Here is a 27,501-nt window from a genome sequence, read left to right as displayed (position 1 = left end):
TTATTTTGTCATCTAGTGGAATATGTGAAGACAAATATTTATTGTAATTTCTAATTTTAGATTATTCCTCCTTAAGAGGAATCTCATACTTGGCCTCACACACTTATGAATGGTGGCGTTCATAGACATGGGAGTTACATTCTAACTCCTCTCTCTCATCTCTATTTAAGAGATGACCCTCTTCTCTCATTTAATGATGAGGTTTCTTCCTCTTCTCAACTATTGTATGAGCATTGCTCTCTATCACTCTCTCTCTTTCTCTCTCTTCCTTCTTAGGCTTTTCATGCCTCATTCATAATGTCACAAGGGGTTTTCTTTGCTTTCCCCTTTCCAAATATCTTGTCTCATGGTGTTGGAGCTTGAAGTTTTCTCTCTCCTATTTTATGGTAATATCTTATCATGCATTTACTCACTTAGATTCTTTCTTGGTTTTGCTTATTTACATATTTCTTTTTTCATTTCTAACATGGTATCAGAGCCAGGTTTAATCTTTGTTTTGGGTGTTTGCATGAAGGTACGGTTTGAAGGAGACTCTTGAGAGAGATTTCACTATTTTTTAAAATCTTCTTAAGTTGGAAGAAATTGATTTTTTTTTGGATTTGGATGGTTTACCGCCAAACCCAATTAACTTCTATTTGCTCTAATTTGTGCAGGTTAATTCTTATTTTCTATTAGTTTTCATCTAACCCCCTTTGGAAGGCTTGCCGCCAAAGGATTTTCCTTATTAGAAACTCTGTGCTCTTTTGATATCTGTCTTGCCTATCCTCCCTTCTTTTTTTGTATGAGGATGGCATTTGTCGTTGCAAAATTTTAAAAAATTCTCAGCGCTTCTTAGATTGCCATGTTCTCCAATCGAAGCTTTTCGTTACCCTACATGAGTAGAGAGTTTTCATGTCGCTCGTGCTGAGATTTCATCTGGGTTCTCTGATTCTAGAATCAGAACTTAATCTGGCAGGGGGCAAGACCCGTTTGCTTACTCAAAAGCTACCTTTGCTTCTCATCTGGATGATGGCACTCTTTGAAAAGCGCTTCCATCTCCTGAATCTGTTGAGGAGTATGTCTGTGGTATCAAATTTGAGACCGCCAGACTTATCAACTCAGGGATCACCCCTTCCTCTACCATGGCCCATCTTATCTCCTATACCTCGGCCACATTCCTCAATGCACCTGCAGCAGGTGCTCTAACCGCCGGCAAATCAGACCAGCAAACCTCAATAAGCACTGAAACCCCACCATAAGCCACAATTTCCCCCCATCTCATTTAAGCCCTTCATCGGCAATGGCAGCATCTCTCTACACACTGCCCCACCAGTCTCTATCATACGCACTAACAGGTACAAAAAAAAAATAGACAATAGACAACTTACCACCGATTTATTTTGAAGATTAAGAAATAATTTATTACAATAACATCTTATAATTTATTACCTCTCACTTTCCTCAATGTACCTTTCCCCATCAAGTACTCCCCTTCTAATTTTTTAAAAGGCTCGAGATCCCAAATGCGATCTACATGGATATTTGATGCAAAATTAGGAAGATATTCAGTAATGTACACCATAGTCTGGTATACCATATATCCCTCTACCATAGAACCCTCAGGATGTGCTCTTTGTCGAACCAAAGCCTTCAAAGATTTCAAATGCCTCTCAACCATCCACATTGACCTAGTGTGTACAGGTCCACACAATTCAATCTCCTCAACTAGGTGTATGAGGTAGTGTTCCTGTGCATTGAAAAAAGTTGGAGGTAGACACTTTTGCATTTCACACAGTAAATGAGGAATTCTTCTCTTCCAATAGTTTATATCTTCTTTATGGATTTCTTTAGATGACAACCACCTACATTAAGAGATTCAAGTCACAAAAAATATATAGATATGAGACTTTACAAAATAATATACAATAGGTTACATAGCAAGAAAAAAAAATCACGAATATAATAAATATATACAACAAATTGAACAAATATTACTGCTTACCTCATATATTTTCCAAGATCATATATCACTTGTTTGATGTTATTGTTGAAGTGTGCTGGGAGAGATAGAGGAAGCACGTACTGTAGTAATTATAAACCAATCATTTCATTGTTTTCTAACATAACATAACGAACAATTCACGTAGTTTATGAATATATTGTAAATATAGAAGAACATAACTTACCTTGATGAAAGTATGCCAATCATGTGTTTTGAGCCCTAGCCCAAATTCACTTTTTTTTGATACGAGATTGTTTATGTTCGCAGCAAATCCTGTGGGAAATTGAATTTTTCGTATGACTTCTTTTATGGCATCACTTTGCTGCTCCGTTAATAACCATGGAAGGGCACTTATATTAATTTGATCTTTGTTGCTATTTGAGTGAATGAAATTTTTCAATGCATGATTGGATTCATGTATGTCATTAAAAATTTTGACAATTTTTTCTTTCTCACGCCTTCCATCCAATATTTTCCACAATGTCTCTGTTATATTCTTTCCAATATGCATAGTATCAAACATATGCACAATTTGTAAGTGCTCGTAGTAGGGTAACCTACTAAATTGTCTGGGATAGCTTTTTAGTCCCTTTGGAAGGTTGTCAATATTGCCTTTACGACCTTCACGATAATCAATTACACAATTAGTCAAAAAAAATCACAATAGAAATATATAAATTACAAACATAAACCATTAGGTGGAACAACATTACCTCGATGATTAATTCTATTATATTCCAAATTCTATAGGCGAGGTTTCATTCTTTGTGGCTTTGATGTAGTCTCTTCTTTCCCATTGAAAAGATGTTTTTCCGTACTTCGATACTTATGATTCCTGTGGAGGAAGTGTGTACACTCATCAAACACCTACTTTCCTAAACTTTTTGAATGACAAGATTTCATCTTTGGACCACAAACTGGACATGCAAATTTTTCGTTGTTTGAAGACCTACAAGATAATGATGTAATTAGATTATTAAATATCTTGATTTTTATAATTAGAATTATTGTGCGCAACTTGAATTCACTATAACATACCACAAAAATGTGTTAGCCCTGGGGCATCATGTATTGTCCATGCAAGTATTGAATGGAATTGAAATTGTCTTTGTCATATTGGTCTAGACACGTCATACATAGTGACACCGTTCCATAACTCCACCAACTTGTCGATAAGAGGCTCAATATATACATTCATATCTTTTACTTGATATTTACCTACTTGAATGAACAGTAACATTACATAGTTACTGTGACCGTTTTATTGCAAGATTTGTAAGTACGTGTAAATTAATAACTATCAAATGATAAGATACTTGGAACAATCATTGCCAACATAATGTGCTCCCTCTTTATTGACATCCACGGAGGAATGTTATTGTTGATAACAAAAATAGGCCACACCGAGTAAACAGATCTCATCTCTCCAAATGGATTGACACCGTCCACTGCTAATGAAAGCCTGAGATTATGAGGTTCTTCTTTGAAGTGTTGCCACTTTTCCTCTATGTGCATAAATGACGAACCATCCATAGGGATTCGAATAATGCCATCTTGACTTCTATTCCGTGCATGTAATCCATAAATTGAGCCAAGCTACTACACTAGAATAATTTTCGCATCCGTGGAATAATGGGGATGTAACGAAGAACCTTTTGAGGCACCTTTTTTGTTAGTCAATCTATTCGATATCTACTCATATGACATACAAGGCATTGTGTTGCAAATTCATGTTCTTTATAATATATAATATGATCATTGGGACAAGCATGTATTGCTTCATACTCCATTCCAATATCTTTCATAACAGCAGTTAATTCTCTATATGAGCGAGGTAGAATATTTGATGATGGTAACAGAAACTCGCCTATCAATCTACAAAAAAAAATATAAGTTGTTAATATAAACAATATTTGTGGTACATTATTCACCCTTTGTTAACTATAAAGACATATATGACATACCTTAACATACGTGACATTGTTATGTTGGATAAACCATTCATAACCTTCAAGTTCAACAACAACAATACAGGAGAGAGAAGAGTTGTTTGGGAGTCTTTGTATAGGGGCTCGTATGCCTTCTAAAGTAGAGGTACATCAAGGCTATCATCATCATCATAATCAGATACGCTTGGACTAGATGTGTCATGGATCAATGTATTTATACCATCCTCTTCAATTGTGTTTTCTGGCACATGATCATCATCTTCCATCGGATCATTATCTTCACCTTGGATATTTGCACCTCCATGTTCCTCCACTTCGAAAACCATATTCTTCGGATTGTTGCGGTTCATATCATGTACTTCCCTAGGAAGATCAACCTATATAAAATTGATTAACATAAATAAACCATGATCATCAACTCATCATCAAGTGATTTCATATGTATATAAATTGGTAAAATGATATAATGAATGACTTACTAGTGGATGATAGTCATGCCCCCCTTCAATGTGACCATTCTCCCTATAATGTCTCTTAACTATTTTGATTAGCAGTCTTCTACGGTTTAAGCCCTTACAAATATTGCAAGGACAATAAAATTTTCCATCACCTTTTCTTTTCAAGTTAAACCACAATCTAGCAATTGTCTCCCTATTTTGTTCTTCACTTATATTATCTGACATGATCGTTCTTTGCTGGAAGCAAAAATTGGGCTATGAAAACTTTGGTCTACTGCAACTTTCAAAAATTAAGCAAAACTGTCGAAAGTACACAAATCTTCTTAGACCTAGCTAAATACTTTAATATTTTAAAAATACTTTCTTTGACTTTATTCCTAAGATTATTTGTAAAACTTTGACCAACCGCCTGAAGGTCTTATTTCAAGAGACCTTACAACATTAAGCCACTAAAAGCAATTTCAAAACATATAAGCTAAAAGTCTAGTTAAAATATACATTAGAATTTAAAAAAAACAATTTTCATACTCGAGCGCGTGGCTATAACTCGTGCAACGACCTTCTTTCTGAGCTGTAGAAGCTCTCCAACAATCAAATTATACAAACTACAAGGCCTAACAAAAATTTCAAAACATATAAGCTACAAGTCTAGTTAAAATATACATTAGATTAGATTCAACAATAGCAAGCAATGTTATTTAGAATTAGATTCAACAAACCCTAGTAGTGTAAATAGCCATCTCCTCTAAACTGGACTCCAAACACGAGGGGGCATTCACATACTCTTCCCCTAAAGGTATCCTGAAGAACAAAAGCCACTATTCTTGAGTTTGTGAATTGCACCTCGAGATGAATAAAGCTTAAAAGGAATGATCATTGTTTTCATACATTTAAATTAGGATGTAATATTTATTCATAAGTATATACCTTGCAAGCACTTAAAATTTTTGTTATATGTGTTGCAGGAAAAGAAGAAGTTTATACTTATGTGTACAGATGCACTTCCTGTATGCGATCCAAAGCTTGAATGTTATCAAGTGTGTCCAATGATGGGGAGAGACCTTCGTGCAAGCAGAAGATCTGCAATGAAACAAAAGAAAAGAAAACTTTCTTATAGTAAGAACAAGTTTGTTGTCCTGCACAGGATACCAACAAAATAGTGTATAATATCTTTTTCTTTACCTGGCTTTCAATTCAGCATGAGAGACTTTAATAGAAAAGTCAAGTTGATAACATATATATAATTTTTCCATAACTAGATTTTATTTTGACCAAGTTGGGCCAGGTGATCTTGTGGAGATGTCTGAAATATTTCTTCCTATGCCTTACACAGGCTTTCGAGCCATGCGAGCAGGTTTGGTGGCTGATACATACCTAGAAACGATGTCAATTACTCATTTCAAGAAAAGATACGAGGAGTGAGTTTTAGCTTTTCGTATGTCATTAAATTTTCTCTTTCTTGTTTTGTAAGGACTTCTATTTTTCTAGACATGATCCTCATTTCATATAAGAAATACCATCAGTGAAGCTATATCACACTTTATGCTAGGACCAATAGGGGAATAGTGAAAATAGATTTGATCAAATGTGAAAATAATTCCTAATAGAAAAAGTGATTACATTTTTAGGCAGCAGGATGGTTTAACTACTATATTCATTAATAACTGAAAAATTGTTTACAAGGCTTGTATATGAGCTAACCTTGGTTATTGACACATTAACATTAGCTATAATGACATTAAGAAGTATTTTTGAATTACTTAAACTTCTCTTGGCCTGGTATTTTGGTGGCCTGGTATTTTGGTGGAAACATTTGCTTGCTGATTTGAAGGCTAATAGGTCTATTAGTATGGCAACTTAAACTTGCATGGACTAATTCAGTTGTCTTGATAGGGTTCAAACTTAGATATTGATCTTATTGTTTTCACATGTTGCAAATTTTTATAATAAGCTCGTGACATTGAAAAGTCTCAAACTTGATCCAAATTTTGATAATAAGCTCGTGACATTGAAAAGTCTCAAACTTGATATGAGACTAGTTCTGACAGATCTCAACTTTTCATAATGAGCTTGTTATTTTGATAAATCTCAATCAGGGACTAGTTTTGCCCATTGCTGCAATTTGAAAAAATGACCAAACATCATTATCCAGTATGAGTAGCTAGCATGATTCTAGAGTAACTCTATATTATCAGTGAAGAAAATATCAAAAATCACAAATTGGGTACAATCAGTATGTTATGGAGGGACATGTCTCCAGTTAAATTTGCCACACAAGTTATCTAAATAGCCTTAAATAATTGGAGTAAATTAACAAGAACCAACATCATCATATTGTAACAGGTCAACAAATTAGTTTGATTAACTCCTTCCCTATCTTGTAAATGGAAGCATATTAAAAGTTCCTTCTTCCTCAATTCTCCTGTCCTTTCTTGTCCCCACTTTTCTTCCTCCTGCCCTTCTGCACCCTGCAACTGCTTCTTAGGTTTGCCCATGTAAAACCTCTCCTCATCCATGCTCTATTATAAGTTCTGTTTATCTTTATGCTCTACTATTGAAGAATAATCAGGTTTGACACTTTTAAAAATGTCTCTGCCCCTACTGAGACCATTGTGGGTTTGTGATCCATGTCTTGCTGATCTTCAACTACTTCCTTGCACTCAAGATTCTTGGGCATTTCAGTAACTATTTTTTTCCCCACAAAATAAAGATGAGGGAAAGCCTTCCTTTGTGAAGTTGCTTGTTTTTTTTTTTCTCTTCCTGGCACAATTTGTAGCCACATGCTCTGTTTGAAAACATTTTCTGCTATTTCATCATAATCCAACAGTTGCACCTAAATGCCTTTTGCAATTTTCAAATATGGATCTGCTGGATGAGCTTTTGCCATATCCATCTCAACCAGAATGCAAGCATAAATGGTATGAAGGATGCCTAAAGAGTCTTTGTCCATGTCTAAAAATCTAGCCAGGGTGTTAGATGCCAAAAAGCCTCTAAAGAGAAAGATAAACTAGTATTGCAGGGAGTGAGTTAGAAGTCTAACCAGATATCTTGTTGAAGGATTCAGTGAGAAGGTTAAAAGGTGGGTACCAAGGATTCAACAATAACAAATTCTTATCCTCTTAGCTCCATTGATGCTCACACACAAATTTCTTCCCGTCTCACATATCCACCTCAAAAATCTCTCATGTCCAAGGGTAAAGTTGCATATCTCCTTCCAGAAAGGAGCTCCAACTCCAATATCTATTTGTTCAGTTCACCAAGGCCTGGCCAAGAACCTTTGAATCTCACTATCAATTCCATCTCTATAAAACTCTTTTTGAAATTTAACCAAACACATTTGCCAAACCATTGAGATTTAGTACTTGCATAAGCAATCAATCTGTATTTGGACTAGGTCTATGAATCCAAGAACTATAATTGTACTTTTTTTCATAAGATGGAGCCTGTGAATTGCTGCTGAGCACACAAGTCAATAGTCACATGGCCTTTCATTGGAACATTTTGGTAGATATTAATTGGTAATAAGCTTCTATGATTTATGTAACTATAATCTTGTGTTATATCTTACCGATTTACCTTTTTTTTTTAAATATTGTTTATTCCTTTGCACTCTAGGTATGTTTTGCAAGGTGATGAACAAGAACAAATAGAAAGGCTAGCTGAGGATGGGGACATTTACAACAAGCTTGCACATTCTTTTGCTCCAAAAATATTTGGTCATGAGGATGTTAAGAAAGCTCTATTGCTTCTACTTGTGGGTGCTCCAACTAAGAAACTGAAGGATGGTATGAAGGTATGATTGATGAATTTCAAATGGTAGCATCCCTGTAAGTTAAGATTATGAACTATTCATTATTACAACTGATGGATTTCTATTATATTTCATGTATTCTTGGCTAGATAAGTTACTCTTGTTTTTGATGCAGTAGGTGTGACCTTAATAGTACAATTGGTTGTAGCTAGAGCCAAATATCTACCGACTCACATCAATTCTAATTGTTTCTACTCAAGGAACTGTATAGCTAATTTTCATTGAATTCACAGATTAGGGGCGATTTACATGTCTGCTTGATGGGAGATCCTGGAGTAGCAAAAAGTCAGCTGTTGAAACACATGGTCAGTGTGGCACCTCCTGGAGTTTACACCACTGGGCGAGGAAGCAGCGGTGTACGTCTCACAGTTGCTGTTCAAAGGGACCCAGTTACAAATGAGATGGTTCTTGAGGGTGGTGCCCTGGTATGAGTAATTCAATGTATTGACCTATTAATGGCATTGTAATTGTGGGTTGGGATGTTAGTCAAATGTTTTGTAAGGCTGATCGTGGAAGGCGTAGCTAATATTTCTATTTGGTACATATAGAGCTGCTGAAGTAACATTTCAATTTTTTGTGGGATGAATCAAGTTCTTGCAGATATGGGTATATGTGCTATTGATGAATTTGACAAAATGGATGAGACAGACCATACTACTATTCATGAAGTGATGGAGCAACAGACTGTGAGTATTGCAAAGGCAGGCATAACAATCTCTTTAAATGCAAGAACTGCAGTTCTAGCTGTTGCTAATCCTGCCTGGTATGAATTGAATCATTGATCTCTAATCTGGTTTAATGTCAAAATGAATTGTTAAATCTTAGATTCTTGAAACCTTTAGGCCAGTGTGAAGGGTATTTATGCTCAAATTCTATAAGAACGAGGGATTATTAATTTGAACTGCTGAATACATTTCATACCATTTCCAAATTAGCAGCATATTGAGTGAAAAATTTGTTACACTTTTTCCCCTTTTGATTGCTTCAATTTTGTTTCTTGTGATCTGACACTTGTAACTGCAACAGGGGTTAGTATGATCTCCGAAGAACTCTTGCAAAAAATATCAATCTTCCTCTTGCACTGCTTTCCCGTTTTGACTTAATGTGGCTGATAATTGACAAAGTTGACATGGATAGTGATTTGGAAATGGCTAGACACATCTTATATGTGCACCAAAAGTGCAAGCCACCTCCTTTGGGTTTTGCTCCTCTTGATTCATCCATACTGAGGTGAGTAATTGACTGATCCTTAGATTCTAATTCTTCAACTTACATACTATAATTTTGACTGCATTAATTACATTCTCACGAGTTATTTTCACCAGGGCATATATAGCAGCTACAAGAAGAACGATGCCTTTTGTACCCAAAGATTTAATAGAGTACATTGCCAGTGCATATGCTGCCATGAGGCAAGAGGAAGCATAGAGTGATGCGCCACATTCTTACACCACAACAAGAACACTTTTAAGCATTCTTCGAATCTCAATGGTACTAAGATTCTAATAAATAGTACATTTGTGTAACCAAATCACTTTTAAGCATTCTTCGAATCTCAATGGTACTAAGATTCTAATAAATAGTACATTTGTGTAACCATTTACAGTCTCTAAGATGACATTGTTTTTTTAATTTATCTTCATATACTCAAATAAGTTGATGTTTGGGTTTGTACATCATGACCTTTTTCCAAGACAAGAAGATTATGAAAGAAAATTGAAAGAGTGAGCTCATACAAGTTTTCTACCTATCCAGATTTTTTGGTCTTCCCGTATCTATTCATCTCTAGCTCATTCTTGCAATTTTCTACCATTATCTTCATATTCTAACTTTCATTGTGTATGTTACTAAATTATATTGATTTTCGAAAGATTTCAACAGTTCCATAAAATATATTAATAGGTCAAATATCCTTGATGATTATTACGCATCTAAGATCTTTGACTGTACCATTATTATAACATCATATTGAATCTAGTTGTATGAAGGTAAGCTCTATGCATATGAAGGAGGATAAATGCATTTGTCATAGAAAAAGATGAGTCACTAAAAATAAGTGATAGTTTTCATAAAGGTCTATATTGGTTGCAGGAAATAGGAACAAATAAAAAGAATGTGTATGTGCATGAATTTTCAATGTATTGAGGAGCTTTACCTTTGCTACTTACATTTTCCATGTATATGCATGACTTTTCAATGTCTCGACCCTCTCAATGCTGCCGAAGTGATCTCCCGCGCGCGCGCCTTTCCTTTCACAAGAACCCTGTGTCGCGCGATTTCATGCAGATGAGGGTTTTTCACTTTTTTTTTTCTCTTATATCCCGCTGGCGTCACAATTGCGATGCCTATGGTCGCAACTGCGACGGAATCGGGCTAAAATTGAAAAAAAAAAAAGCCAAAAACACATTACCTTTTCTTGCTGTCGCAAATTGAGGTCTAATGTATTAGTGCGACCAATGACAAGGAACAAGTTGAGAAATGATACATGTTTGTTTAGTATGAATGAACCTAAAATAGTGAAAGATGCCTTAGAAGATGTGGATTGGAGTAAAGCCATGAAAGAAGAGATTAAACAGATTGAGAAAAATAAGACATGGACTCTAGTTGCTAGACTAGAGGATAAAAATATGATTGGCACTAAGTGGATTTACAAAAACAAGCTAGATGAAAATGGTGAAGTCACAAAGAATAAGGAAAGATTAATTTGCAAGTGATATGCACAAGAAGAAGGGATAGATTATGGAAAAATATTTTCTCCTATTGCAAGATAGGAAGGTTTAGGAACTTTCTTGCTTTCTCTACATACAAAGGTTTCAAAGTTTATCAAATGGAGGTTAAATCTGCATTTCTGAATGACATATTGGAAGAAGATGTTTATATAGAACAACCAAAAGGATTTTTTGATGCTAACAACAAGAACATGGTATCTAGACTACATAACGCTTTATATGGTTTGAAGCAAGCACCAAGAACATGGTATGAAAGGCTTCATAATTATTTCGTAAGGATTGGATTTGAGATGACTAATGATAACATCAATCTATACTTGAAGATAGAGAAAGGAAAATGTATTTTACTATCTAAAATTTTTGATGATGATATCATATTTGGAAGTCAAGATACTTTATGTAAAGCTTGTGCAAATGAAATGAAGAGAGAATTTGAGATGTCTATGTTTGGAGAGATCAAGTTCTTTGTGGTTTTGCAAGTACATTAGATGAAATATGGTATAGGAGGTACTAAATTTTTTTGGATTGGAAGATTCCAATCTAGTAAGCACACCTATGGTGACAGGATATAAATTGTCAAAGAATGATGTTTCAATTGAGGTGAATCAAACATTGCATAGGTTTATGATTATCAAATTGCAATATGTAGTACATAGCAAACTTGATATTGCATTATCTATTGCGATAGTTGTAAGATTCTCTACTAGTCCCAAGGAGAATTATTTGATGGTTGTTAAGTGAATAATGAGATATCTGAAAGGAAAAGAAGATTGTGCTCTATACTATAGCAAAAATGAAAAATTTGAAATATTGATGATAGAAAGAACGTACACTTATGCTGATTGGGATGGAAATATTAAAGCATTTTTATTAGGAAAAAGGCTAGTTACATGGACTAGCAAGAAAAAAAACTACATGTCTCAATCTATTGTTGAAGCTGAATATGTTCCTACTATGGTAAATTGTACAAAGATTGTATGGATCAAGCATCTACTCAAAGGTATGAAGAAGGAAATCAATGAACCTATGATACTTTATGGTGATAACACAAGTGCTATAAATTTACCAAAGAATCGTATGATGCATACAAAGACTAAACACATTGCAATCAAGTTTCATTACTTGAGAGAGTTAGTTCAAGATAAAGAAGTGAAGATTGAATATGTTAATACAAAAGAGAAAATCATTGATATCTTCACAAAAGAATTACCTAAGGATTCTCATGAGTATCTAAGAGGTAAATTAGGGTTGATACCCCTATCCAAGGTTATATATGAAGCATGAGAAGAGTCTTGCATAAAATGAGATGATTGACATATGTTAAACATTGATGCAATGGATCTTACTTTACGAGTTGCCTAAAGTAATCAAATAGGTAGAGCTACAAATCAGCCACAAGCTAGGTGATAGAGGGAGAAACTGAAAATGTTCATAATTGCATATTAAGATGAAAAGTCTTTGGAATTTTTTTCAAAGAGGGAGATATTTAGGAGATTATTATTGGAGATATTGCTGAAAATATTATGCAAATAGAAGGAACATGGAATATCTACTCAGAGGGAGATAATGTACCTAATGGTTACTATAGAGAAAGAAATGATTACATCTACCTAGTAAGAGGGAGATAGTATTGAGGAACATATAAGAAGTGATTAAGAGGGAGTCATAAGGATGAATTGATTGTGTATTGATCAGAATAGAATTTTTGTAACCTATACAAATGATGAAAGCTTCAGGATATAATTTTTGTAACCTATATAGATGATGGAAGCTACTAATAGAGGGAGAGATTTCAATACAAAGAAGTATTTTCTTTTTGGTATTGTTGTTGGTTGTAGTTGTTGAATTAGTTTGCCATCAATGTCAAAGAGGGAGATTGTTGAAAATAGTTTGATACAAGTATGAGAATATGTTTTAATCATTGATGTCAAACTTGGTACTTGGTAAGACAATTTCTTAAATGATTTGAGTACTACCATTCTTTTAATTGATGAGGAGGTTTTGATCAAATGAGATAAAAATAACACCTAGAGGAAATGTTAAAGTATGATATGAAAAAGAAGTACAAAGATCAGTTAAGATAGTGATGTTGTAGTGCATTGGTTATCTACTTAAGGTTGCAAAGGATGGATATACTAATTAAGTTCAAAATAATAACTAAAATTTATCAAGTTCAATAAGCTTAATAATCTACATAGTATGTGCTAAGCAAAGTTAGTGTACGCCGAGCAGAAAATTAATTGGAGTTGAGAAAAGTCAAAATTTAGTGTATGTCGAGTGATACAATGTACAATAAGTAAAGTTTAGTTGATGTCAAGTACTTGTAAACTTTAGTTCGTGCCGATTGATTTGATAGTGGATGCCAAGAAACACAATATTTATCAAACATCAAAAGCAAGTTAATGCTGAGTGGAAACATTATTACAAAAATAGTGAATTTAATGAATTTGAGCCAATAGTTTGATTTCTTGGATTGTGTGAACCATGTGGAAGATAATCTTGATGAGCTAGTGGCACAAAAATCAAGATGAACTATCTTGAGGAAAATTCAAAGAGTAATGAAGGAGAAGTTTCTAAAAGCGAATAAAATGAAAGGATAGGTAGATTCATTGAATCCTACCTAACCCTAAAATGGACAATAGAGGTTGAATGAAAAAAGTTCTTAATTTTCTATTTATAGAGATGGCTGGTCAAAAGAAAAGGTTCTCATGTGTGAGAACCTAAGGAAGAAGACAAGTCAAGGGTATTGCTTCATTTAGTGACCAAATAGAAGAGACTGCTTTTGGCAAGCAAAGAAAGAAGGCTTAAAGGTATGGATGCTTGAAGGGTGAACAAGCTATTAGAGATGAAGTATTTGAAATCCATATAGAATGGAGGACTAAAACTAAGATCTGTAATTTACAAAGTGAGTTGTAAGTTTTTATCAAATCAAGCCTTGTTAATTTCTAATTATTGTGCCAATCAAGGGTAAATACTTTGGATTAAGGTTGACTTAATAGTCATTTGTAAATCTTTTAACTAGGTGACATTCCAAGTGAATTATCTAAAGTCCTCTAACAAGGCTCACAACTAACACGGTGATTGAAATCCTCTAACTAGGTCACATTTAACAATGTGTATTGTAACCTTTAACAAGGTTGGCCTTTCACAGGGAATCACTTTAGAAGAGTGAGAATGAGTAGCATGTTACTGATGGTTTTTCCCAAATTTTCTTTCCACATAAAATCATTATGTCAAAGGTGTTATTGAATCTCTTATGTTTCATTCTTACATTTCTACAAAGTTGAATAGAGACTGATAATGAATCTGCAAGTAATGATGAAGAAGTTGTCTATGTTTCTATAAAAGAATATTTTGATGAAGATCAGAAAAAACATAATATATTATGTGAATAAAAGTTATAGACTACGTGACTAGTGATAAGAGTAAATTTGAAACCATTAGACCATACAAGGATAGTTGTGTTAAGTTTGGTAATGACGTACCATGTCTTGTGAAAAGAAAAGGATTAGTACAATTGAGTGATAAGATCAAGTGTGAAAATGTTTATTGAGATAAAGGACTTAACTATAACTTTTTGAGTGTTTCCCTATTGAACAATTAAAGATACAAAGTTGAATTCCATCAAAGGAAGACCAAGGTATTTGATGTTGATGAAAAATAGGTAACTTGTTTTATTTAGATTTATCTAATGAGACTTTTTTTTTTTGCAAAATATGAAGATATATGGTCATGGAAAAAGAGCTTATGCCATATGAAGTTTTACAATTTGGCAAGCATTAGAAGGAGGAAAAGAGTAAGAGGTTTGCCAAAACTGATGAAACTTGATAATGCTATGTGTAAGCAATGCCAATTGGGAAAAATAAAAAAGTATAGTTTCAAGAGAAAGACATATTTATATAATGATGTTTTGGAATTTCTTCATACTAAAATTTTTGGACCTATTGGTGTTCAAAGCTATTGTGGACACACACATTTCATTCTATTTGTTGATGACTATTCTAGGACGATGACTGTGATGTTTCTTAAAGAAAAATATGATGCTTTTCAATTGTTTAAGTAGTATTTTGCCAGAGTTGAAAAGGAAATAGGTAAGAGTTTGAAATACTCAAGATAAAATAGAGGTGGAGAATTCATCTCTAATGAATTCAATATATTCTACAATGATAGAGGAATCAAAAGGAATATGTCAACACCAAGGACCCCTCCCCAAAATGGAATAGTTGTAATGGATCAAACATGGATTGTACTAAAACACTAATGATGGAGAATAATGTATCACAAAAGTACTAGAGAGAATGTATAAGTATATCGATTTATACTTTGAATAGAGTACAAGAAAGGTACAAATGTTACACATTTTGAACTATGTTATGGATATAGACCTAATATAAAGTATTTTAAATTTATTGGAATCAAATGCTATATACTAAAGGCTAATAGAAATGGAAAATATGATGCTAGAATTGATGAAGGCATATTCCTAGGTTATTTCACTAAGAGAAAACCTTTAGTCTTTGAACTCTAACACTAAAAAAGTTGTGGATAGTGCAAATGTGAAAGTTGAATGTAAGAAAAAACCTTAAGAATATAGTACTTTCATATATGTGAACAAAGGTGCTCCCTAAACCCTATTTGAGTAAGAGAACAAAGCTAAAAAATAGCAACAAAATGGGAATGCCAAGTTGGAACAACTAGTTGTCAAGCAATAGACTGTGGGTGCCAAGAAACAACAAAATGATGCCCAAGTACATGTTGAAGGAGTCAAACACCAGGAAAAAAATGTCAAAAAAGTAGAACCTAAATTAGAGAGAGTTAAAGAACTTAAAATTATTTTTTCAAGATGAACCGATTCTCTTGATTGTCGTCATGTGGTTTTCTCTGGGATTTGTTGAGAATCTTTCCACCATACCAATTGCTAATGCAATATTAGGCCTTGTATGCACTACATACTATAGTTTTCCAATCATTGATTTATATGTGGTTTGATCTACTTCTTTGGAATCATCATTCTTGGAATGCTTATGTCCAATAGATATAGGGGTTCCAACTGGTCTTGAATCTTCCATTTCAAATTTCTTTAGTATTTCCTTGATGTACTTAGATTGAGTAATTTTTATACCATTTTTGTTCTACTCAATTTGAAGTCCAACAAAGAATTTTATCTCACTGAACATAGGCATCTCAAATTCTTCACTCATTTCTTCTAAAAATGCTTTGCACAAGTCATAATTTCCTATGAATAAGGTATCATCAACAAAAAGAATAAAAAAAAATTCTCCACTATAACTCTCTATTCATATAGGTCTACATAAGTCAGTATGCACTAGTTCTAAGACTTCTTCTGATTGATAGTTCTTGCTTTTGAAAATAGTCTTTGCCATCTTACCAATTTGGCAATTTTTGCATAGACCCATATCATGTTTCTTCAAACTAGGAATACCTCTTACTCTTTTATGTTTTCTTATCTTAACCAAATTATCAAAGTTTACATGACATAATCTTTTGTCCCATAACCAGCTTTCTTCTACTTGAGCAATAAAACATGAACTTTCACTAAGTTCAAGATAAAATAGATTACCTTTTGCTTGTTTTTGAGATCCAACTAGATTTCCTTTTCCATCTAGTAGTTTGGTATTTCCATCTATGAAATTTACCTTGAATCCAATGTTATTCAATTGCACCACACTTAGTAGATTATACTTTAATCCTTCAACCCAATAAGCATTGCCACATAAAAGTTCTTTAGTCAAAGAAATACAACCTTTCCTTTTATGTTACAAGGTTCATTTTTGTTCATTGTTTCCAAGTCTCACACTACCACCATCATAATATTCCATGTACTCACATTTTGTTTTATCTCTAGTCATATGATGTGAACAACCAGTATCAATAATCCACATATCATTTTTTCTAACATGAGAGATAAGTGTCATTTTATCTTCTTCATCATTAGATTTATCTTTTACTGCAATATATACCATCTCATCTTCACTATTATTAGAACCTTTATCATAAAACAATATTTCTTACCTTTGACCTTGTAGTTCTTGTAGTTCTTGAAATCCTTCTTGCCTTTTTTCTTATTACTTTTCTTTTCATCTTTTTTTTCTCTATTTGGACACCTTGCATCAATGTAACCAACTTCTTTGCAAGAAAAATAGATAAGAGACACTTTACCTTTTTACTTTCATCTACCTTTGGAATATTTCCTTGCAAGTAGGACTTCAATAACTTCAAGATCACTATCTAAACTCTCTTATATTTCTTCTTCTTCACTTTTTGATTGACTAGAATTTTATTTCTTACTCTTTTTCTTGAGTGAGTGCTTTGCTTCAAATGTAGACTCAATACCTTTTGAACTAGGAACATAGTTATGAAAGTTATCTAACTCAAAAGCTGTCAATCTTCCAACTAGAGCATCCAAAGATATTTTATTATTTGGATCACATCTCATGTATTGAATAGTAGATAATCTAATTGCATAAATAGAAAAAGGAGTTCTAAGGATTTTTCTTACAACTATTTTTTCATCAATGTCTCCTCTAGATGATTTGATTGTGCTCACACTTTCTATGATCCTTTCCACATATTTTTCAATGTTCTCATCTTCTCTCATTTTCATTTGATCAAAATGACCTCTAGGACTTTCAGCCTTACCTCTTCTTACATTATCATCTCCTCCATAAATGTCTTTCAATTTGGTCCACATTTCATGAGCAATTTTGTAATCTTTTTCTTCATCAAATTCAGCATAACTGAAAGCAGATGCAATATCAATCATCATGATGTTACGATTCTTCTTTTCAGAAATATCTTCAACTAATAATGTTCTAGTAGGAGTCTTGTATTTAGTATCAAGATATTTACAACTCAAAGCACTGATGGTAGCCAAATGTAACCTCCTAAGTCCTTACCATGTTGCAAAATTGTCTCTATTCAGCTCAAAAATCTCTCATTTGTAAGACATCTTTATCTTTAGCTTAGGTCCTTGAAACCTTCTTTGCAAGCACCAAAAGATCTTATACCAATTGCTGAAAGTATAAGAGGAGTAACCAAGAGGGGAGGGCTGAATTAGTTACCACAAAAAATATATCCCATTTCCCATAGATATCAGTAAAAAATAAACTCTAAAAACTAAATATTGTTGATGCTCTGTAAATACACATAAAATGTTGTAACTCGATAAATACTTAACATACAAATCTTTAGATGTTATCTATGATCACCATTACTTTAGCTTAGTTGTAAACACATGAAAGAAAATAGCATGAACACATTTGACATGAGGATTTAACGTGGAAACCAAATTTAGGAAAAACCACCAATTGCAACTAGTTATTGTTTTTACTCTTCTAAAGTGAGCCTTGTTAGGAGCCAACCCTCTTAAAGGTTACAAAACACACTGTTAGGTATAACCTTGTTAAAGGATTTAATCAATGTAGTAGGAGTGGCCTCATAAGAGGTCTTTAGACAATATAATAGAACTATAACCTTGTTAGAGGATTTACAAATAACTATTAAGACAACTTTGTTAAGAGATTTAGATCACCACTACAATGGTTTGATAGTAACAATGAGATGACTTGATTTCTAATGCAATTGAATTTCTAATTATAGATCTCTATTCTAGCTTATTCTCTATCCTTCCTGATCAAATAAATCTCTTCTACTTGACAAGAATATTTTGCTTATCTTTTTGATTCACTTCTTCTTAGCATCATCAAATCTTCCATACTCTCACACTCTTACACACTTTCCCATTCTCAACTTGACTTTATACTTATATCTTTCATTTTGTCAAGTTAGCTCATATACAATTTAGAATACTTAATATCCATCTCCTTATTTGGTTAGAACCATCAATTAATATTAATATGCCAAAATAAGAAAATCCTTCGATAGCCAACCCTGCTTGGTAGTGACTAACTCAAAAACAATTTTCCTATGTTAACTAAGTGAACTCAATTAACACTGCATATTAAAAAGTTCCTTTGGTAACCAAGTGAGCTCAGTTAACACTGGTTCCATCCAAATTTTCCTCCATTAACTAAGTGATCTCAGTTAACACTCATCTTTTGTAGGTTGTCATTTTGATACATGAGTGAACTTGGAATACATTGCCTTCTGTATTGGTCAATTTTAGGAACACTCACTAGCCATAGAAAATTGTCTTTATTGCCCAAGTGAGCTTGGCATACACTAACTGATAATGATATGAGATTTGTATAACATCAAAGATAATACACAATTAATCAAGTTTACATCACATGACTAGTAATATGAATAAAATTGTTAAATTTAAATCGTTGAGTGGTAGATAGTTGGTGGACAAGGGATATCAATTACAGTTCATAGAGAAGACCTACATTATCAAAGATAAGGATGGTAAGATGATTGGAACTAGAACTAGATCTAGAGGTAATGTATTTTAGTTGAATCCTACTAAAATGACATGTTTGATTAAATTTTTTTATAATAGTTTCTTATGGCATAGGATATTTTTTCATATAAACTTTGACAATATTGTGAAGGTTAGTTGCACGTTTGGAGTTAGAGACTTGCCTAAGATAGTAAAGCCCAATAATATTGTGTGCAAAGAGTGTATTATGGCTAAGTAGAAGAAAGTGTCTTTTTTTAGCAAGAAATTCACTACAACAGAGAAGTTGCAAATCACTCACATAGATCTGAGTGGTCATTCAAGAACAAGAGGATTCTATAGTGAAAGTTACTTTATGATTTTTGTTGATGATTTCACTAGAATGATGTGGGTAGCATTTCTTAAAGAGAAATCTCAAGCTTTCAAGAAGTTAAAGATATTTAAGAATATAGTTGAGAATGAATCTGGTGTTAAGATAAAATATTTAAGATTAGATAGAGGAGGAGAATTTACCTTTAGAGAGTTTAACATCTTTTGTGAAGAGAATGGAATCAAAAGACAATTGTCTTCACCTAAAACACCTGAGAAAAATGGGAATGTTGAGAGGAGAAATAAATTGGTAGAAGTAGCTAGAGTGATGTTATTTGAGAATGATGTCTCAAAAACATTCTAGAGAGAAGTAATTAATACAATAGTGTACACTTTGAACATAGTGGAGATCAAAAAAGGTATGAGTAAGAAACCTTATCAGTTATGGTTTGGTCATTCACCATCAACCAAATATTTCAAAATATTTGGGAGAAAATGTTACATAAAGAGAGATGATGACATTTGTAGTTTTGATCCTAGAAGTGATGAAGGTATGTTTCTTGGCTACTCATTAAAGTGCAAGGAAAATAGATTTTTTAACTATAAAACTAAGATTATAGTTGAATGCACAAATGTAAGAATTGATGAAAAGTTTGGTACTAAAGAAAAGATGGTAGATCATAATTCTAATGTAGAAGAGGATAATTCTAGAATTGTTAGATAGAATGCTAAAGTTTTCTTTGAGACTAACAATGACCTACAAAATGATGTGCTATCTATTGAGCATTAAGAAGAGTAGAGGTTTGGACCTAGAGATGAGATAAGATTTGAGATGTCAACTCCTACCTCCAATAGAAATATGGAAAAGAATCACCCTCTAGAGTAGATAATTGGGAGCAAAAATAAAGGTGTGATGACAAGGAATAGAGTGAATGAGAAATTGTGTCTAATTTCTCAAGTAGAACCTAAAAGCGCAGATGAAGCTTGCAAGGATGATCATTGGATTCAAGCAATGAAAGAAGAATTGGATCAAAATGAAAAGAATGAGACATGCCAATTAGGTCCTAGACCTAAAGACAAGAATGTGATAGGAATCAAGTGGTTATTCATGAATAAAATGAATGAACAAGGAGAAGATGTGAGAAACAAGGCTAGACTTGTTTGCAAAGGTTACTCATAGAACAAACGCATAGATTATGAGAAAATTTATGCACCTGTAGGCATAATGGAAGCAATCAAGATTTTCTTGGCTTATGTAGCAAGTAATAACTTCAAGGTTTATCATATGGATGTTAAGTCAACTTTTATGGACGAAGAACTTGAATAAGAAGTCTACATTGAGTAGCCTAATGGATTCCCTTTGACAAAAGAAAAAGATATGTTATGTCAATTAAAGAAAGAATATAATGGTCTGAAGTGAGAACCTAGAACTTGGTTTGCAAGGTTGGATAGGTATTTGACCAAGCTTATATTTATCAAAGGTACAATAGATGGAAATTTGTACTTGAGAGAGTTTGATAATGATTTTTTTTATCATTGTAATATTTGTGGATGACATAAAATTTGGAGGAAATGATAAAGAAAGTGATAAGTTTTTTGAAGAGATGAAAAATGAGTTTGAAATGAGCATGATAGGATAGATGAAGTTCTTCCTAGGATTGCAAATAGTATAGATTAGAGATGGGATATTCATTTCACAAGCCAAGTATCTAAAATACTTGTTGAAAATATTTGGATTAGAGAGTTGCAAACCTACTGGTACACACATGATAATTTCTCATAAGTTATCTAGTAAAGATGAGACACCTATAGTTGAGCAAAAGAAGTATAAATATATGATTAGAGGATTGAAATATCTAACTCACACTAGACTAGATATAGCAAGTGCAGTTGGGATTGTAGCTATATTCTAGGCTAATCTTAAAGAGTATCATTATGTAGCAGTGAAGAGGATATTTAGATATTTGAAAGGAAAATCTAATTATGGGATTTGGTATGACAGATCAAGTAATTTCACTTTGTGTGTATATACTAATTTAGATTGGACAATAATTATGCATGATAAAAAGAGCAACAGTGGTGAAACATTCTTTCATGGAGGAAGATTGGTGTATTGGCTAAGCAAGAAATAGGACTGTATTTCACAGAGTATAGCTAAAACTAAGTATGTTGTACTAGAAAATAACTATAATCAAGTTATGTGGATGAAGAAAATGTTAAAGGATATTGAGATTGAGTTTATAGAACCTATTATCATTTACTATTATAACAAAAGTATAGTGCGTATGTCTAAGAATCTTGTATAGCATTCTAAGGCAAAGCATATATCTATCAAGTATTATGTTTTGAGAGAGAAAGTACTAGAAAAGTAGATAATATTGGAGTATGTAAGTACTAAAGATTAGATTTTAGATATCTTTAGAAAGCCTTTTCCTAAAGATACTTTTGAGTACTTGAGAGGTATGCTTGGGGTTATGCCCTTACCTACATATGAGTAGATAATGTAGAAAGTGCATCAGTTTGGTGGTATAGAGCATTATGGTTAGACTAGACTAAATGTTGATGCTTCCTATATGGAGGAATATCTGGTATGTACTATGTCATTGAGGACTCCTGGTATTTGGTATTTTGTATTGTACAATGTCTTTGGATACTTTAGCTAATTAAAGAGTTGAAGAAGTAATAATAACAATTGGTATGTAACAATTGTTAATTATTTTGTATTTGTTTGGAGGCCTTTTACATTGATGTCAATGGGGGAGAGAATTTACATGAAAAAACATTTCCTAAGGAATAGGGGAGAAGAACTTACAATTATGTATGAGGAAGAGATATCTCTTTAGGGAGATCTAGCAAGATTCATGTAAAAGAAGCAAGAGTATGCACCTGATGTGCATCTAATTTATTGTGAGTTTTTAGTGTGAAGAAAATAATTAATCTCTATCAAGAGAAAGTATTTGCATCTATTTTGTTAAGATATTTTAGCATGTGAACAATTAATGCTAGTTATAGTAGCCAGAGGATTTCAGATTCATGAGGAGGATTTGAGATGACAACAACAACAACATCAAAGTATAGTTTGATATTCTTGGAAATTAGATGTTTTTCATCTATGTTGCCATCAATGTCAAAGGGGGAGATTTTTAGCATGAATTTTGATGATACTACATTGGGGGAGTATCCCAAGCATTGGAGAGAACTGATATGTTGCATTCATGACTATGTTTGTCATTGATGTCAATATAGCATGATTTATGTGAAGATTAGGATAATAGCAGTTAGAGATCTCACTAGTACAGACAATGGTTTGATTATCTCATAGTTAAGGACATGTTCTAGACTATGTCTTGATGACATAGTTAAGTGCATAGAGTCTAAGTTGATGGCATACGATAGTTGTACCTAATTTACTAAGAGCAGTGCAGAAACAGAGTACTAGAAAATATCTTTTGATGTTTGATTGCTATCTTTCATTTGAGATGTAATGAAGAAGTGCATAGTCACATAGTGATAGAGGATAGTCATGTGGTGATGTTAGTGAGTGTGCAAGCCTTGGTATCATACATGTGAATTTTTGTATAGATTGTGAGTTGACAGTGCTATTGTAATTTTAATTTAATTAATTATCTTATTATAATTAATTGAAAAGCATCAAGGCTGACTCAAAGAATTATTATGAAGATATGGAATAAAGGAAAGTTGTTTTCCTTATTTGTAGTGTGTGTACTTGCATCAAGTGAGATGCGAAGTAAATTGCAAAGTGCAAAAAGGAGTGGAATGTTTACTGAATGCAAGTACCTAATTCAAGGAATTATTGGGTGTGCAATATGAGATCTGGTTACAAGATTTGAAGGTATAAAAGTTTGGTTGACAAGATAGTGATAGAGGAAGGAATTACAATTCAATTTTATTATTCTATGAGGAATAATATAGAGATCATTTGGATAGTGGGTTCATTGGTATTAACCTTGATGCTATTTTAGCAGGGGGTCCAGTTGTCTTCCAAAACTCCTAATAGGGTTGGAGTCTCCTAATAGGGATTCAAAGTCTCCTAACAAGGACTTATATATAAAAAATTTTGTTTAACAAACTCCTAATAGGGTCTATCCTCTAACAAGGAATATTTATATTAGCACATCGTCTTCTTGGTACCATCCCTATTAGGGTTTTCTCTCTAATAAAGGGTTTCCCTAGTTAACATATCTGGTGCTAATTATGTATTAGTATCTTGTTATTATTTTAATTTATATTACTCATATTGTTAAGTTTTCTTAAGGTTTATGTTTATGATAATAGTTGGATAACTGATTCCTGCTAGGTCTTAATTGTATCAGTGGACTATATATTCTAACAACAACAATGGTCACTTGATTAGTTAGACTTTGACAAGATAAAGTAGTTGTTTAATCATGCTATAAGTGAAAATTTTAGTTGTGTTGAAGCCTTGAAGAAATAATCAAAGAAAGACTAAATGCATAGGCTTGACCAAGCAATGAAGAAATTTTTTAAGGAACTTGAAGTTTATGTCTAGTGATGCTAGTGTTGATCAAGCATCAATATTGACTGAGTGTTAGTATGTGTTAAAATAAAATGGTAGTAGCAACTGAGTAATCCAGTGATTACCAAGAATAAGAACACAATGTTATCTAGGGGATAACATTTTGATAGGTTATGATGAAATTGTGATTTCTAGATGACATAGTTAATTACTTGGAATATGTAAAGAATATTGAAGATAAGAATGGATGACCTGGAGCATTTAAATTAAGGGAAATCATGTTTTCACATTTATATGAAATAATTCAACAAGAAGTTTGGAGAAGTGTCTAGATGAGAAAAAAGGAAACAAAATCATTGAAGGCTTCGATGAATCTAACAAAAACCTAAGATCTACATGATGTTTGAGCAGAAAAAGATCATAAATACCTATTTAAGAAGGTGCAAGGGCTACCATAGGGGGGTTGAAGAAGTTGTTGATGCTATTGATTGGTGAACTTAAATGCAAGGTTGAGAACAGTTGTGAAGATGTGAAGAGTGATTTCTTGAAGGGTTGCCAAGTGAATTAGAGATTGCTAAGAGAATGAAGGCCAGTTAGTAGATTGTTACAATTAACCTGAGATAGAAATAAAAATTACATGCAAATATAAACAATATCAAAAAATAATAGATAACAGAAAAGAACATAAGACACCAAGATTTAATGTGGTTAACCCAATCCCTGGGCTATGTCGACCAAACAAAAAGTTTGATATTATTACAATCTAGTGATTACAACCTAATTACAGTCCATAATCACTTATAGCTCAATATTGCCACAAGAACCAATTTTCACATCACCCCTATAAAACAATCCCTAACCCTAAGCCCTTTCATAGAAGTATTCTACCACTTTAGGGTTACAACATGTCAGCCATAAACTGGCCAATATTAGACCAAACTTTAGTGATGAGTTAGCAAATAGTACAAAAAAAAATTCTAGCAAATAATTTATGAAGTATATATTTTACTTCCCTGATCAGTCACCACAAATTAACAATCTCCCATGTGGGGACTAATTAGACTCCACACTGCTCTTGGCATGAAAGAGATGGCAAGCATTGCAAAATTTGTAGGCACGAGGGCCTGTGTGCCCTAGGAGCAGTGTTGGACATCCGTCGGTGGTGGCATTCGTGCAACGTTTTGGCCGCAGGGGCAGACTGTGCAGGCGGCACCATTTTTAGATTGAAGGGTGAGTTTGCTTGCTTAGGCAGTGGTGAGGCATGCAGGGGTGGGCCTGTGTCCATTGCCTTCTTATTCTGGGGTAGCTAGTGTGGGGCATATAGTTGGGGGTGGGTTTTTGTGGCTTCTTTTATTGATTGGGGTTTGGATTTTGGTCCTTGATCATGGGGCAATCAGAGGTCCCATCTCAAATTTTCTCTAAGGATTTGGTGATGGCTGAGTCCTCTCCTTTATTGCAGGGAGGGCCTAAAGGTAAGGGTTTCAATACTCTGTCTGGGATGCATGCATCATCATCGAAAGATTTTGTCTATATCAAAAAGAAGAATGGATGTTTGGAGCGATCTGATGATTGACCTGTGTTAATTATTCAAGTAGAACAGTTTTAAGAGGATGTGGAGTATTGGGGCAAGCATGCACTCATTTGTAAGTTTTTGGGTCTCTAGCTCTCCCTTGTTGTGCTGGAATTGTGGGGGCATCGGATATGGAACTTGGAAGGGGATATGGAAATTCTTCTAGTGGCCAACAACTATTTTTTGGTCATTTTTTCAATTATGTCAGACAGGAACAAGGTCTTTGAGGGAGGCCCATATTTATTTAACCAGGTTGGGCTTTTCCTCAAACCTTGGCACGTTGAATTTAACACCATTGAGGAGATCTCGTCTCAGGTCCCTGTGTGGGTTAGGCTTCCTCGATTGCCTCTGGAATTTTGGAGAGAGGACATCCTTCATTCGATATCGCTTCTGCTGGCGAAACTGGTTGGGTCGACCACACTAACCCAAGACCGAAAAGTAATTTCATATGCTCGAATTTGTGTGGAAGTGGATTTGAATAATCCACTTCCTGACTCTATGGAAATTTGTATGGGCACTTCTTCATGGGTTCAACAGTTGGACCATGAGACTTTACCCTTCAAATGCAAGATTTGTCATGAGTATGGGCACCTATAGCTCAAATGCCCTAGGTATAAATCTTCTTAGTCAACTATGGCCACTGTTTCGTCTCCTAAGGAAGACAAGGGTAAGGCCTAGATGCCAAATGGTCCCTCTGCGAATAAGGAAGATTTTATCCCAGTTAAGCCATGTAATAAAGGAAAGGGGCAAAAGAGAGCTTGGATGGATAAACAAAATGATGGTAGTTTTAACAGGTTTAATGTTCTAGAGAATTTGATTCAAGAGGAAGGAATCCCTATGGAGTTACCTTCGGGTGATGGGTCCTTTTTTGCTCCCCAGCTCCAGGAGGATGGGGTTCTAGTCTAGGTTGCTGAGAAAGAACAAGGCCAACTAGTTGGATTAGATGGAGTGGTTCAGGGGATTAGTTGTGATATTCCTAGAGGGTCGCATCCTAGTGATGCTCCAGGTATCGCAGGTGCAAATCTTCCCAGCAAGAAAGGTGTGCCTGATAATACAAAAGGTGCTAAAACTGCTTCCACTTTAGGTTTAAAACAGAAGCCTTTTAAAAAGGGGACCGCAGAGAAGTCTGCTAAGAGTGGAAGGAAGATGGATTAGGAGAAGGTCAAGATGATGGGCGAGACTTTGGTTGAGGTAGGGTTAGTGATGCCCATTGACTCCCATTTCTCTCAGTCCTCTAAATGATTATTCTATCTTGGAATGTGAGGAGGTTGAGTAGCATCCCTAGACAAAAGGTTGTTCGTAGATTGATAGAGTCTCATTCTCTAGATGTTTTGTTCATTTAGGAAACTAAGCTTTCAATTGATGAATTGAATAACTGTGGACCAAAGATTTGGCCCCAAGGTTGTTAGCAGGGAGTAAGTGCTCATGGGAACTCAGGGGGCCTTGCTTGTCTTTGGAATCCTATGAAGGTGACTCCTTTGTGGTGGATTGGGAGTAGGTCTTCTATCTCCTTCCTGGCTTCTCATTTTGAGACAGGTGAAAGGTACTTATTTTCTAATATTTATGCTCCTAGTGACTTGGTTGGTAAATCTCATATGTGGTCTCATATTATGTTTGTCTGTTCTTTGGACCCCTTTCTTCCATGGATTGTGGCTGGAGATTTTAATGCTATTATGAGTCTAGAGGAGAAGAGGGGCGAACATTTCCATCTGGGTCCTTCTTCTAATATGCTTAGCAATAATATTGGTTCTTTGAATCTTATTGATGTTAAACCCAACTCTGGTATATTCACCTGGAACAAAAAAAGGAGTGGGAC

At 34.0% G+C, this 27,501-nt stretch overlaps 1 pseudogene; it reads left to right on the top strand.

Moving 5' to 3' along the window:
• The first annotated feature begins 1,279 nt into the window (after positions 1-1,279).
• Positions 1,280-26,840, top strand: LOC149558475 (DNA replication licensing factor MCM7-like; annotated as a pseudogene).
• The last annotated feature ends 661 nt before the right edge of the window (positions 26,841-27,501 follow it).

The sequence above is a fragment of the Cupressus sempervirens genome, chromosome 5 (assembly GCF_028749045.1).
Source record: "Cupressus sempervirens isolate cs-2001-9-10 chromosome 5, ASM2874904v1, whole genome shotgun sequence".
Classification (NCBI taxonomy): Eukaryota; Viridiplantae; Streptophyta; class Pinopsida; order Cupressales; family Cupressaceae; genus Cupressus; species Cupressus sempervirens.
This window is presented reverse-complemented; position numbering and strand designations above follow the sequence as displayed.